The sequence below is a fragment of the Sarcophilus harrisii genome, chromosome 2 (genome assembly GCF_902635505.1).
Source record: "Sarcophilus harrisii chromosome 2, mSarHar1.11, whole genome shotgun sequence".
Taxonomy (NCBI): Eukaryota; Metazoa; Chordata; class Mammalia; order Dasyuromorphia; family Dasyuridae; genus Sarcophilus; species Sarcophilus harrisii.
In genome coordinates this window covers 107173149-107186985 of record NC_045427.1, presented here as the reverse complement: position 1 = coordinate 107186985, position 13837 = coordinate 107173149, and the positions used below count along the sequence as shown (strand labels likewise).

The 13837-nt window shown below is 36.6% G+C and overlaps 1 long non-coding RNA gene and 2 other non-coding genes across 3 annotated transcripts; 1 reads left to right on the top strand and 2 right to left on the bottom strand.

Moving 5' to 3' along the window:
- Nucleotides 1–34: 34 nt before the first annotated feature.
- LOC116421382 lies at nucleotides 35–1442 on the top strand. Its single transcript, XR_004231729.1, has 2 exons — nucleotides 35–197; nucleotides 1313–1442. It is a non-coding gene; the product is annotated as an uncharacterized LOC116421382 (long non-coding RNA).
- Nucleotides 1443–6162: 4720 nt separating this feature from the next.
- TRNAE-UUC lies at nucleotides 6163–6234 on the bottom strand. The gene has a single exon. It is a non-coding gene; the product is annotated as a tRNA-Glu (tRNA).
- A 4033-nt stretch (nucleotides 6235–10267) lies between these two features.
- On the bottom strand, nucleotides 10268–10370 carry LOC111718659. The gene has a single exon (XR_002769183.1). It is a non-coding gene; the product is annotated as a U6 spliceosomal RNA (small nuclear RNA).
- Between the last annotated feature and the right edge of the window lie 3467 nt (nucleotides 10371–13837).

Below are 13837 nucleotides of genomic sequence, written 5' to 3'. Positions count from 1 at the left end.
GCTGCCAGAAAAAATGACTGGACAGACTGCTCATCTACTGGATTCTGTACAGAAAGTAGTGTTTCTGCTGGACAATTTAATTCAATGGACTCACTGGTCTCACTCTTCAATGAACAGCTGCAGTCTTCACTACCTACATCCTCTAGTTTGGCTTGGTCTTCCAGCATTCTTTTCAATTGGAGCATTATAGCTTTAAGGTGGGAGAGGGCTAGCCCCTCAAATTCTACTTTTCTTTTGGGTTCGCTGCAAACTCCCTTTACTTATAATCAGCCAGTCACAATTCCCAGATTTCTATTGGGTTCTCATTTAAATGAGTGGTTAAGGACAAAGGTATTGAAGTACTCTATTCCCAGAAGAAAGTTCATTATCTCACTGACTTCCTCACTGGCAGTTAAACTGTTCAAAGCTTTAGATTCTTTCTAAGTTGCAAAATGCTTCCTTTACATATGAAAAGACTTTCCTTTTAAATTTCAGTGTCGCTATTTTTCCTTCTTTTGTCCTCTTAAATTTACTAAATCTAAAGGGTCAGCTTTTATAAGTTATAAGTGAACTAGAGAGTGACATGTAAGGAAGCAAATGGGAACTCAGAGGTATCACTTAAACTTGGTAGGATGATTCATGAGTATAATCTGACTTTAGAAGAGTATATCTTATTCAAAAGTGTATATTAAGTAGTACTGTACATACTCCACACTGATCAATAAGCATCTTTTAAAGCACATATTAAATATTACAATTGATCTAAGTTCTAGGAATACTTTCAAATAATGGGATATTTGGTCTTATCAATTTGAGTGTTTACCAATGGTACAGCTTGTAATACATTCATATATACTGTATTTTTCCATAAGGTCACTACAAGAAGTCTATCCAACATGCTGGGAGCCTTCCTCACTTTTTCTTGACAAGTCAAAGTTGCCAGTGGAACATTCAAATCCCTGATCCTCTCCCATCCCCATAGCCTGTCCATCATTTTTCCTATTGAACATTTCCCAATGACATCTGTTATTCCTGTTACTTAAAATTTTTCATTGGTTTTATATACACACAGACACAATAGACACACATATATAATATGAATATATTTATGTTATGAATATATGTATGTATAAGAGCCTGATGATAACCCACTATGTACATCTATGCTACTTTCACTGTTTTAGAGACTATTCCATGTCTTTCAGGCATGCAACAGCAACAAAAGATATTACTGTTAAAAAGATGGACCATTATTTTTTGTTTTTGTTTATTTTGTTTGTTTTTTCTCTTTTTAATTGCTTTGTAACTCTATAATTTTTCTTTCTTTCTTTAGGTTGTACATGTACAATAATTTTAAACTATTTCCATATGAGTTATGCTGGAAAGAAAAACGAGAACAAAAGGGATAAACCATGAGAATTTTTTAAAAATTAAAAGGTCAAAGTAATATGTTTCAATCTTCATTCAGTAGCCATAGTTCCTTTTCTGAATACAGATGACATTTTCCATCCCAAATCTATTGGAATTGCCTTGAATCACCACACTGCTGCAAAGAGCCAAGTCCGTCATAGTTAATCATCAAATAATTTTGCCACTACTATGTACAACGTTCTCCTGGTCCTGCTCATTTCACTCAGCATTAGTTCATGAAAACCTTTCCCAACTTTTCTGAAATCATCTTGCTCATCATTTCTTTTAGAACAATAGTATTCCATTATATCCATGTACCATAATTTATTCAGCCATTGCTTAGTTGTTAGGTAGCCACTCAATTTCCAATTTCTTGCCACCACAAAAAAAGAGCTGCTTTGCCGGTCCTTTTTTCCTCTTTGGGATATAGAGCCAGTAGTATGGGTCATTATTTCTTGGAGAAATTTGGAACCATTAAAGGTGTTTTTCAGTTTTCTGAAGGCAGCCAATCTCATTATCCTTCTGTTCAATTCTGGGCCCAGCTTTATACATCAAGCACTATAGATGATCCATCCAATTGTATATCATCATCTAGGTAACAGATATTGTATTTTCCCAAGTGGAGGGTCAGAGCAAATTCTTGAGTGGTTAAACATCTCTGCTAAAAAAAAAAAAAAAAAAAAAAAAAAAAAAACATGATCTTCTTTTTTATTATAGCTTTTTATTGAGAGAACATATGCATGGGTAATTTTTCAACATTGACCCTTGCAATCACTTCTGCTCCAACTTTTCCCTTCCTTCCCTCCACCTCCACCTCTAGATGGCAGGCAGTCTCATACATGTTAAACAAAAACATGATCGTCTAAGATTTGAGGAAGCCAACAGTTCATCTTCAAACAGAAGCATTTCACCATCAATGGATGGTGAATCTCTTTTCAACTAGTAATGTATCTTTTCCAACACAACAGTGAGTACATTCAGTGAATATACATCTCTTTATTTTATGCCTCATCTTTTATTTATGATGAGAGAGTCATGGAAGAATATTATCTCTGATATTATATCTTTCAAGGAATCTTGAATGATTCTGAAATATGTGTGGTGTCTTCTAACACTTTTGTGGTAGAGAAAAGCTGGCTAAACTCCTTTGCTCTATGCAATACCTTCAAGCCTAAGTTTTGCTCTACCAGATCAAAATCCTTTTCATAATTAATAATAAGCACATTTGTGGCATTTTATATTCTCTCTACACCCCAGCTTCTTACACTGTGATTTGTGATTGCATATATGCTCTTATAACTGAATGTGGGGGTTGCAAAATTATAATTTGTTTATCAGTAAATATTTGATTTGTATACCTATTTTATATACCCATGTTAGAATGACTTTATACTAGTGGGCAGCTAGGTGGCACAATGTTATAGAGTACTAAGCTTGAAGTCAAAAAGACTCATTTTCAATCTGACCTCAGACACTCATTAGCTATGGAACCCTGGGCAAGTCAGTTAATCTGTTTGCTTCAATTTCCTCATCTGTAAAATGAACTGGAGAAGGAAATGGAAAACCACTCCAGTGTCTGTCAAGAAAACCCTATATGGGTTCATGAAGAATAAAACATGACTGAAATAACTGAATGACAACAACAACAACAAAAAATGAGTTCCATTATAGAATATCACTAATTAAAGCCTGCCTATTCCCTACTAATGCCCTCACTGAATATGTACTCAATGCATGAGTATATGAATCTTAAGATTTTGTATAGATAGAAAAGTCAGTGTACTAGGTAGGAACTGTGGATGTTTTCAGTCACCTTTTCCAGTATTAATATAGTTAAAGATTTTTTTCCATATCTTTGGTATCTTGTCTTCTCCTTCATCCTTATGAATTAACTCCTCACCACCCTTACAATTTTGTCACCTCCAGCACTCATCTCCTTTCAGTACACTTGATCTGATCTAACTGCTTTCTCCATCTTTGTTCACTATTTCTACCTCATCCAAGAAGGCCAGTTTGATTAGGCTGAAGAATATGGGAAGCAATGAGGGATGATAAATCTTGGAAGCTAGATTGGACTAACTTGGGAAAGGCTTTAAAGGATAGATAAAGAAGTTGGTATTTGATCGTAAAGATGAAAAAGAGCAATTGGAGTTAATTCAGTAGGAGTCCATTTTGTCCAAATTGATGCTTTTTCATTACCACTTTGGCAGCCTTATGAAGGTTAAATTGAAGAGAGAAACATGAGACAGGAAGACTAACTGGAAGACTTTTACAATAATCCAAGCAGGAGGTGTCTTTACATCTGGGCTGGACTAGAGTAGTGGTTGCATGAATGGAGAGAAAGGGATGGATTTAAGAGATGTGGTGGAAGCAGAATCAAGCAGAGTTGGAAAAAGATATGTGGGGCAATAGAATGCCTGAGGATTGAGAATCTTAATGACTGGAATGATAATAGTACCCTCAATAGAAATCAAGAAGTTCAAAAGAAGGGAGAGTTTTGAGGGAAAGGAAAATAAATCATGTTTTGAACCTCCAACTGGTTATGTAGTTTGAAATATCCAATGAGCAGTTGGTGATTCAGGACTGGAACTCAAGAGGAAGATCTGGATTGGATACATACATATATAGAAATGATAATTAAGCCCATGGACCAGATTAGGTCAATGAGAGAGAGGATGGGCAAGAAGAAAAGAAATCTCAAGATAGAAAGAACTGTGTGTGGGGTTCCCATGCTTAGGGAATAGGACAAGGGTAATGAACCAACAAAGGAGACTGAGAAGGAACTTTCTGATAGGTAGGAGGACAACCAAGATTTCAATGTCATGAAAAAAAAAAACCAAAGGAGAAGATCTGCAAAAAAGACAGTCAATGGTTTCAAATGCTACAGAGTTCAAGAAAGATGAATTGGGGGGAGGGTGGGAAGCTTTTGAATAGCCATTTAAGTGATGAGGTTGAAAGTCAGATTGTAGTGGTTTAGAAGAAAGTTAAAGGAGAAGAAATGGAGATATTTAGTACAGGTAACATTTTCAAGGAAAAAAAGAGGGAGTGAAAGAGGATGATAGGTAGCTGAGATGGTAGGATCTGGTATGAGTTTTATGGATGGGGAAGACATGTACATATTTATAGATGGAAGAAAAAGGAGGAGGAGAAGAAGATGGGGAAGAGGAAGAAGGAAAGGAGGGAGAGGAGAGGAGGAGGTAGCAGAAGAGGAGGGGGGAAGGAGAGGAGGAGGAAGATGAGGAGGAGAAGGGGAAGGGAGAGAGAAGAAGGAAGAGGGGGAAGAGGAGGAGGGGGGAAGAGGAAGAAGAGGAGGAAAGGAGAGAAGAGGAGGAAGAGAGAGGAAAAAGAAGAAGAAAGAAGAAAAAAGAAGGAAGAAGAAGAAAAGGAAGAAGAAGAAAGAAGTGGAAGGGAAGGAAGGGAGTAAAGGAGAAAGGAAGGAAAGAGAAGACCTGGGAAACATTATAGTGTTATGCCACAGTCACCTTGAGGTCGCCCTAACTGGGTCCCAGAACCCCAGGCTATAATCATTCCCTCTTAAGCATGTGATGAGATGGGGATCTTGTACCTTTACAAGACAAAGGTCTGTTATTAGAATATCAGCAACCTCTCCAGCATCTCCCTTCATCACGCTATTCTAAGCACCTCCTCAATCAGAGTATCCCCATCCAGGTACCTCCTCCCACTATGTCATTGAACTTGGGATTCTATAAAAGATCTTCATGTAAGGACACTCGGGGGCGGGGGGAAGAATACTTAAGATGAGAATCCTACTTAATTGATTGATTTACTCTCCAATAAATTAATAATCAAATTGTACTCCAATCTCTATTCTGTCTCAGTTTTGTGGCATTACAATAGCTGCTTTCAAATATTTGAAGGGCAATCATTTGGAAGAAGAAGTTAGATGGTACAGTGGTAAAGCACTAGACATGAAATCAGGATAACCTGATTTTAATCTAGCATTTAATCTAGCATTAGAAACTTCTAACTGTGTGACCCTAGACAAGTCACTTAATTTTTATCTGCCTCAGTTTCCTCAGTTGTAAAGTGAGGATAATAATAACATCTATATCCCAAAGTAGGAGATCAAACAAGATATTTGAAAAGGATTTTTCAAACTTTAAAGTGCTATAAAATCTTAACTATTAAAATTTAGTTTTAGTATTATTGGTCTGCTTGATGCCAGAGGGAATAATTGTAACACTCTGTGATTTTGTGTGTAAGGTGTTTTTGCCATGTGTATATGATGTGGGAAAACTTACTATCTTTGATTCCCAAACCCCTCTAGTTAATGTAATTACCTTTTGACTCACAAATCCTGGTCTCTTTGAATTCCAATAGAAGATCCGGACCTGTCCAGCTCCATCCAGATCTGAGCCAACTTTGGGGCTACACCTAAAAGCCCCTCGAGCTAAGTCTCCTATTATAAAAGGACCACACTGGGAACCCCTCTTTGCAGAGATTCCAAACATGGTAGCCATGTGAGGACCCTCTGTCCACTGGACCCTCTGTCCGGTGTCCTCCTTATCTCTACCTTCACCTATCTCCTACTTCTAAACTCAATAATAAACCTCTTTTATCAATCTAGCTAATAAATGCTTTTATTGGGGACTCATGCCGCTACTAGACCTCATTTACCGCCATATCCTTGCGCCGAATCCAAGGGGGTTGCAGGGGAGTTCCGTTTGACTCCCTGTACCCCAAACCTGCCACTAGACCTCAACTAAATCCTAATTTCATTTAGGTACCCCAAATCTAGACCTCAACATTTGGTTCCCTGACCAGGAATCGAACCCTGGCCACGGCGGTGAAAGCGCCGAATCCTAGCCACTAGACCACCAGGGACCAGGATTTGTGAGTCAAAGGGTAATTACATTAACTAGAGGGGTTTGGGGATCAAAGATAGTAAATTTTCCCACATCATATAGACAGCATCATGGAAAATTTTTGACCCTAAGATGGTATGTAATTTGCCTTTTGATCAACCCACAGAGTCATGGGTATAAAAGATTTTTACAATCCAGATATCTACTTACTAGTGACAGAGCATGTTTTATCCCCTCCTTCCTAAAAGTCTATTGAATGTTAAGATTAAAAGCAAAACTATAAGGGAATTTTGGGTAATCTACCCAGCAAGTATGCAGATCCTTTCCTGCCTCTTAGTGTTCACAACAATGCCTTGAAGAATTGGCAATGTGAGGTTATATTCCATAATAGTAGAAGTTGAACCTGGCAGAAATACTTTAAGGTATCCGGAAGAACAGCTCAGCCATGTGCCCTTGGCAGATCAAATGCCCTTCCTCTGAAAACCCAGTCAGAGTCAGCTTATTTCCAACATGATTGTCACCATGGCTTTATTCTCTTTGGCTTCTAACTCTGACTTTTGGACCATCTGAAAGATTCTCTTCCTCACCCTACTCTGTTATTTTTTGCATTTGTTCTGAGTCTGCTTCCACTGTATTATTAATAATACAATAGCCAACATTTATATAGCATTTACTATGTGCCAGGTACTATGCTAAGTACTATAATTATCTTATTTTACCCTCACAACAATCCTGGGAGGTAACTGCTATTATTATTTCCATTTTGCAGATGAGGAACCTGAGGCTTGGTCAGGGTCAAGTGGCTTGCTCAGGGTCACACAGCTAGAAAATGGCTGAGGCAAGATTTGACTCTGGTCCAGCACTCTATCCACTGCATCACTTTCAACTGGTATCCTAATCATTTCTCCAGAATATAGGTCCTCATTTATTAGCACCATACTCCCCAAGATCCACATTTCTATGCCAACTTCAGTTTGTCCTTCTTCATGACCAGTGTATTTCCAGATGCTCTCAGTCTTGGATATCTCTGGCCAGGTTGCTGCTGCTCAGTTTGACTAAAATTTTGCTGCTCTCTGCTGGCTCTTGTGAATCAAGAAATCTTCTTGGAGCATCTCAGAGATTGTCCTTGAGATCTCTGATGTTCAGTGCTAGAACCTGATAAGAAGAGCCTTCAAAATGAGGAATCCATCTGGCCCTGGGGATGGCATTAGATATTGAGCTCATCCCAAACTACAGGAAAATTAAAAACAAGATATTTTCTTCCAGCTAGGATTTGAAGATAAATAGGTAAAAACCAATCTACCACCTCACTTGTTTCCAGAATGACTCCCTTGTAGTCATAAGGTAACCAATTCATGGCAGCAGGAAGTGAGCAGTGTGCATAAAAACCAGCACCATAAATCAGAGCAGCCTTCCCCTCTACAATTCAAATACTGCCCTGAAATTTGCAGTAACTTGAGCCCTTTCATTTGGAAATCAACCTCTGGCTGGTGAAAAAGAAAGCATTTAGTTTTCAAGGAGGAAAAGTGTCAGAAGAATCTTTTGAATGTGACTTCAGTTAATAGTAGCATTCAACAGGGAAATATGTAAGAGCCTCTTGTGTCTAAAATTGCTTCCATTCTTGGATCCTACACAAAAGCTGTACTGTAAACATCCTACCCTGCAGCAGATACACTGCATTTCTTTAATGATCACTATGGCAATTCTACCACATGAATGCAGATGTCTGCACAAAATCAGACATTTCTCATTAAATAGAAGTTGCTAAAAGGCCTTACTTTACATATAGAAAACAGACTCATGGAATCTTCTAGTTGGAAGGGACCTTGCAGATCATTTAGCCCAATTTCCTTCCTAATGGATGAATCCCTCTCTATAAAATCTCCAGACAATTGATCATTCAACTTGTGGCTTGATCCATTCTCTTTTGAGTGGATTTGAAATTTGTTATAGACCTGCCTCATTCTTGTATACTTTAATGACCATCATGATAATTATGAATTTTGTGTCACAATTGGGCCTTTTAATCTCCTATCTTGTTTTTCAATCAGCCCTTAGTCCAATCATAAGATCTTAAATTTAAAGTTGGAAGGAGACCTTAAAGATCATTTAGTCCAACCCCCTCATTTTATAAATAAACATGTGAGTTCCATTAAGGAAACTTACTCAAGATGTTACATAAGATCTTACATATCTTACATAGTGTCATAGTCAAATCAAGTCAAGAAGCATTCATTGAGTGCCTATTATATACCAGATACTAGACACCATGTGAAATACTGGGGATCCCAAGAAAGATAAAAACAGCCCCTGTTTTCAAGTAGCTTACAGTCTAATAGTAGAGACAACATGTGTAAAACTGTACAAATAAGATATAAACAGGAAAATGGGAAGTACTCTCAAAGGAAAGGCATCAGCATTGAGGGAAAAGGCTTTTTACAGAAGATGATAGTGTTAATAATGGAGCCAGGGCAGCCAATGAAGATGCACCTTGGATGAACAGTAGGAAGGCCAGCAGCCTTGTATCATGAAGATATGGAGGAGAGTAAATTGTAAGAAGAGAGAAAAGGTAAGAAGAAGGCAGGAAATGAGTTTTAAGAGCCAAATAAAGAATGTTATATTTGATCCTAGAGATAACAGGAAACCACTGGAGTTAAATAAATAATAGGGGGATAAGGTTAGACCTTCCCTTTTGAAAGATCATTTTGATAGTTTAAGTGGAAGATGGATTAGAATGGAGGATTTGAACTCTAATTTCCTGACATTCTATCCACTCTGTTTTTCTTAAAATAAATTTTTTGGTTCTCAGTTCTTAAAGGAAGCAGAATGACTTCATCAGTGCTGGGTTCAAACTGGTTGTGGGCAAGATTCCATAGTTTACAATTTGATTCCAGTTGTAGTTTTATAAGATATTAGTATTCAAACTTTGCTTATTGTGGGGTAGTGATCTAAAATAAATGGAAACTTAGAATGGGTTAACAGAGTAATAAACAGATAGGATTCTGTTATACCTTGCATTTGCAGTAAGACTGGTCCTCTCAGCCCTCTGAATGTGGGGGTCATAAAAAAATAGTAAAAAGGTTTCTGAATGCAACAACCAAAAATTAATTCAAAATCAAATTTGTAATGAATCAGAGGCATTTCTGGTAGTACTTACCGGTATTACATTGAGTGATGTGATTCCAAACACACAACATGCATACTTTGCACATTGCATGCATGAACTCTGCCAGAAACACCTCAATTCAGATTCAAGATGATATTATGTAAAAATTTCCCAGGAAAAAAAGAATCATGAAGGGAAAAAGTTTAAGAAGCCCCACTGTGGAGTACAGTCTCATTGTCTATTCATGGTTATCTTTCTCCCTTATACCTGTATGAGTTTTAGAATTATATGGAAGGAGTATCTGATACCCTAAATCCAACTCTTATTTTGCAAATGAAGAAACTGAGATCAAGGAAACTAATGCTTTTATCAAGGTCACACAACTATCTTGAGACAGGATTTGAACTCAAGTCTTCCTGCCTCCAAGCAGAATGAATGTTCTATCAACTATGCTACTTTGCTACCCTATATTCTTGGACTAGAAACCAGAAGTTTAGGATATTAAATCTAAATTGTTATGTTCCTGAAGGTTTTCTTTGCATTATTGTACTTGCATTTCTCTGCCATTTCATTTAGGTATATAAATATAGTATTATATTATATATATTATATTACATAAGGTATGTAACTATTGTATTTTCTTGGTTTTGTTTTTTTCTGATTCTGTATTGGCACAAGTACAGAAAGTTTTTCCTGCAGCATAGGGCAACATAGAATTTGCAGACCTTGAGGAGTACATTTTTATATAATAATAGCTTTTTATCTTTCAAAATACATGCAAAGATAGTTTTTAACATTCACCCTTGCAAAACCTCATGTTCCATATTTTTCTAACTCCCTCCTACCTCCCTCCTCCTCTAGACAGCAAGTAATCTAATATAGGTTTAACATGTATAATTCTTCTAAATATATTTCCACATTTATCATGCTGCACAAGAAAAATCAGAAAAATATGGAATGCTTCATAAATTTGCATGTCATCCTTGGTCAGGGCCATCCTAATCTCTGTATCATTCCAATTTTAGTACATGTGCAGCTAAAGCGAGCATGAGGAGTACATTTTGACAAAGCTACAGAGCTAACTTATTCCCCTAGATAGAATTCCCCTAGATCCCCTAGATAGAATTTTTCAGAGAAATTCTATATCACCAACTATCAGTACCAGAGAAGGTTGTGAGTCTGATGAATGGAGCTGCTGGGTTTTATGATCTTTTTGAAGTAAGGAGCTGTACAATTCTAGAAGTTCTGGATAGAAGGCCTTTGGTCTCCATTTGTTGACCCTGACTTGCTCTTTTTAAGGCTTTTGTTGATGATTTCTGTAACTCTAATGACATTTTGATTTTAGCTTTCCCTTTCTTTGTGAATAAGCTCCACCCTTTCTGATACAGACTTTACTTTTTTTTAAAAATTATTATCCTCTGTGGATCTTGACAATTAAAATCTCCTTATAATCTGGTTCTAACCCATTTTTCTTGTCTTGTTATATAATGCTTCTTTTTAGGTACTCTACATTCCAGCCAAAGTATCTGTCAGGTACTCCATGGCTTTTGTTCTGTGCTCTTGCATAAGCTTTTCTCTTCTTCTCTCTCTTAACATAGAAACACATCCCTTCCTCAACTCTCCTTCTTAAAATTCCTATCCCTAACTCAGATCATAGGCCAGATTTTGATTGACTACTCCTTCTCAGTCTCCTTTGCACTTAACCCAAGATTCTGTCTTGGAAGCTTCTCTTCTATTTCTATAAACTTATCAGCACCTGGAAATTCAATTGTCCTCTATTTGCAGATGACTACAGGATCTTTCTATCTAGCCGTATTCTCTCCTAAATTCTAGTTATTTGCTTCTACCTGCCTAATGGGCATTCCAAATTATATATTTTGTATTCATTTCAAACTTATATCTCAAACTTTCTATTGGTTCTTGCTTCTTCATTCTTTTCTTTCCCTCCCTCTCTTCCTCCCTCTCCTCCCTTTCTCTCTCTCTCTCTCTCTCTCTGTCTCTCTCTCTCTCAATAGAATCTGCAGACCTTGAAGAGCACATTTTAATATAATAATAGCTTTTTAATTTTTCAAAATACATGCAAAGATAGTTTTCAACATTCAGCCTTGCAAAATCTTGTGTTCCACATTTTTTCTCCTTCCCTCCCCCACCCCTTCCCTAAACAACAAATAATCCAATATATGTTAAAATCATACTGTGCAAGAAAAATCAAATCAAAAAGGGAAAAAATGAAAAAGAAAACAAAAAGCAAGCGATAATTAAAAAAAGGTGAAAATACTACGTTTTGACCCACATTCAGTCCCCATAATCCTCTTTCTGGTTGCAGATGGTTCTCTTCCTCATGAGTCTACTGGAATTCTCCTGAATCATTTCATTGTTGAAAAGAGCCAAGTCCATCACAGCTGATCATCACATAATCTTGTTGTACAATATTCTCTTGGTTCTACTCCATTCACTTTGCATCAATTCATGTAAGTCTCTCAGGCCTTTCTGAAATCATTCTGCTGATTGTAGTGTGCTTTCTAGAGCCCCTACGCTGGGGTGTCAAAATATATTGGATCCAACTAAGTGCTAGATCTTATCATTTTTACTTCCACAGAATCTCTCACTTCCATCTCTTCTCAAATCACACAACCATCACTCTTTTCCATCTCTCATCTGAACTTTTGCAATAGCTTACTAACTCACCTCCTAGCTTCAAGTCTTTCCATACTCTCTGTCCTCTATATAATAATTAGCAGGATTTTCCTAAAAGCAACACTGACTATGTTATTCTTATTACTTTGCTACTCAATAAACTCCAGAAGTTCTCTATTGCCCTTTAGATTGAACATCTCTACTTGACTTTAAAAGCCCTTCACAAGTTGCCCCAAAGCTTGGCCACCTTTCTAAAATTGCTATGTATTTACTCCCTTTTGTGTCCTCCTCACAGCAGAGCTAAATTGGCCTTTTTACTGTTTTTCACATATATTTCCCCGCCTCCTATCTCCATGGCCTTTAACTAACTGTCCCCAAAGCCTGAAATGGATTTCCTCCTTACTTCTACCTGTTAGAATTTTTTGTTATCAAAACTCAACTAACACTGTTGCCTTTAGCATGAAAACTTTCCTATTCCCTCCTCCTCCCTCCACTCACAGTTAATGTTGCATTTATTTTGTGTCTCTTTATCTAACAATAAAGTAATTACTCCTGGGAGCACAAGGGCTAGGGTACTTCACTCCTAAGGAAAGGAGGTTCCTCATTTCTGGACCTACTTATAAGGTTCAACTGAATTCATTCCTAGGAGATGCTGGTTTCTAATGAGAGGATAACTAGGCTTCCTTTTCTCATACTCTTCATCTTATTAATTCCTCATCCTAAGGCTCTAAGGACAAATTCTATACACTTTAGGTTTGTCCAGCCAGTTTTTTCAAGAAAGAGAATTTTAAAAGTGCCCAATATATAGTATGAATTGGTTATGGGACAAATATTTTGTCCTTGCTCACAAAAGAAATGCTAAACATAAAAGATTTACTCAGAAATAGTAAGGCAAACTAAAACAAGCAGTAGTGCTAACTGTTACTATATCCATCTAAGAGGTTAATATATAAAGTTATCTAGACATTAAGCTGTTTGTAAGGCTGTTGATTAAACGCTTTCTAATTTATTCAGCTCTGTACTGCCAAAGATATTCTGAAACATGTCTGTTGATAAAATGACCATGTATGAGCCAATATATTTATCCTTCTTGAAATGATCTCCATAGGAGTAGAGATTATGTTTCACAATTCTATCTGTAAATTTAGACTCATAAATGCTTGAAGGAAAAAAAAAAATGTGGCAGAGATTTTCTGAACTTCAGCTAATGTCCTTTAACCAAAGCATAGCTCAAATATTTCTGGCCTGAGGAAAAATTTATTTTTGTCCTCAATATCCCAGCTTTGTGCCCTTTCCCTTTGTTAAGCTGTGCTTTGTCTTATCCAAAACTTCTTGAGAAAATATATGGAATATATACATATATCCATATAAATATATATATATATATATATATACATGTTTATAATTGTAGGTATATATGTATGTGTATGCATATATACACACTATATATATACATTTAAATGTATATATATATAATATGAATATAAGCATATATATTTACATATGCATATACTAATATGCTAATGACTAATAAATTCTTAGGTTCAATTAAAAAAAGTCTAAGAAAACATAAGTTCCTTGAAGGTAAAAACATTTTTTTTATCTTTGTATCAGGACCAAGTGCTCAGTGGTTTGTATATAAAAGGACAGGAATATGAACTGAGCTGTCATTTCATTGGTGTAGGAAAAAGTACTCAATGAAATCAGAAACTGCTTAGTAAGAAAATTCTTTGTACCAGTCCAAGTCACCTTCTCTGAAATTTAGTCTTAGAGAGTTATCGACAACAATGATGTCAAATTCAAATAAAATGGATCCACTAATCCATATAGTTTGAAGGTACTGTGGATAAAATGAAGGCCTAAAGTCAGGAAGTAAGGA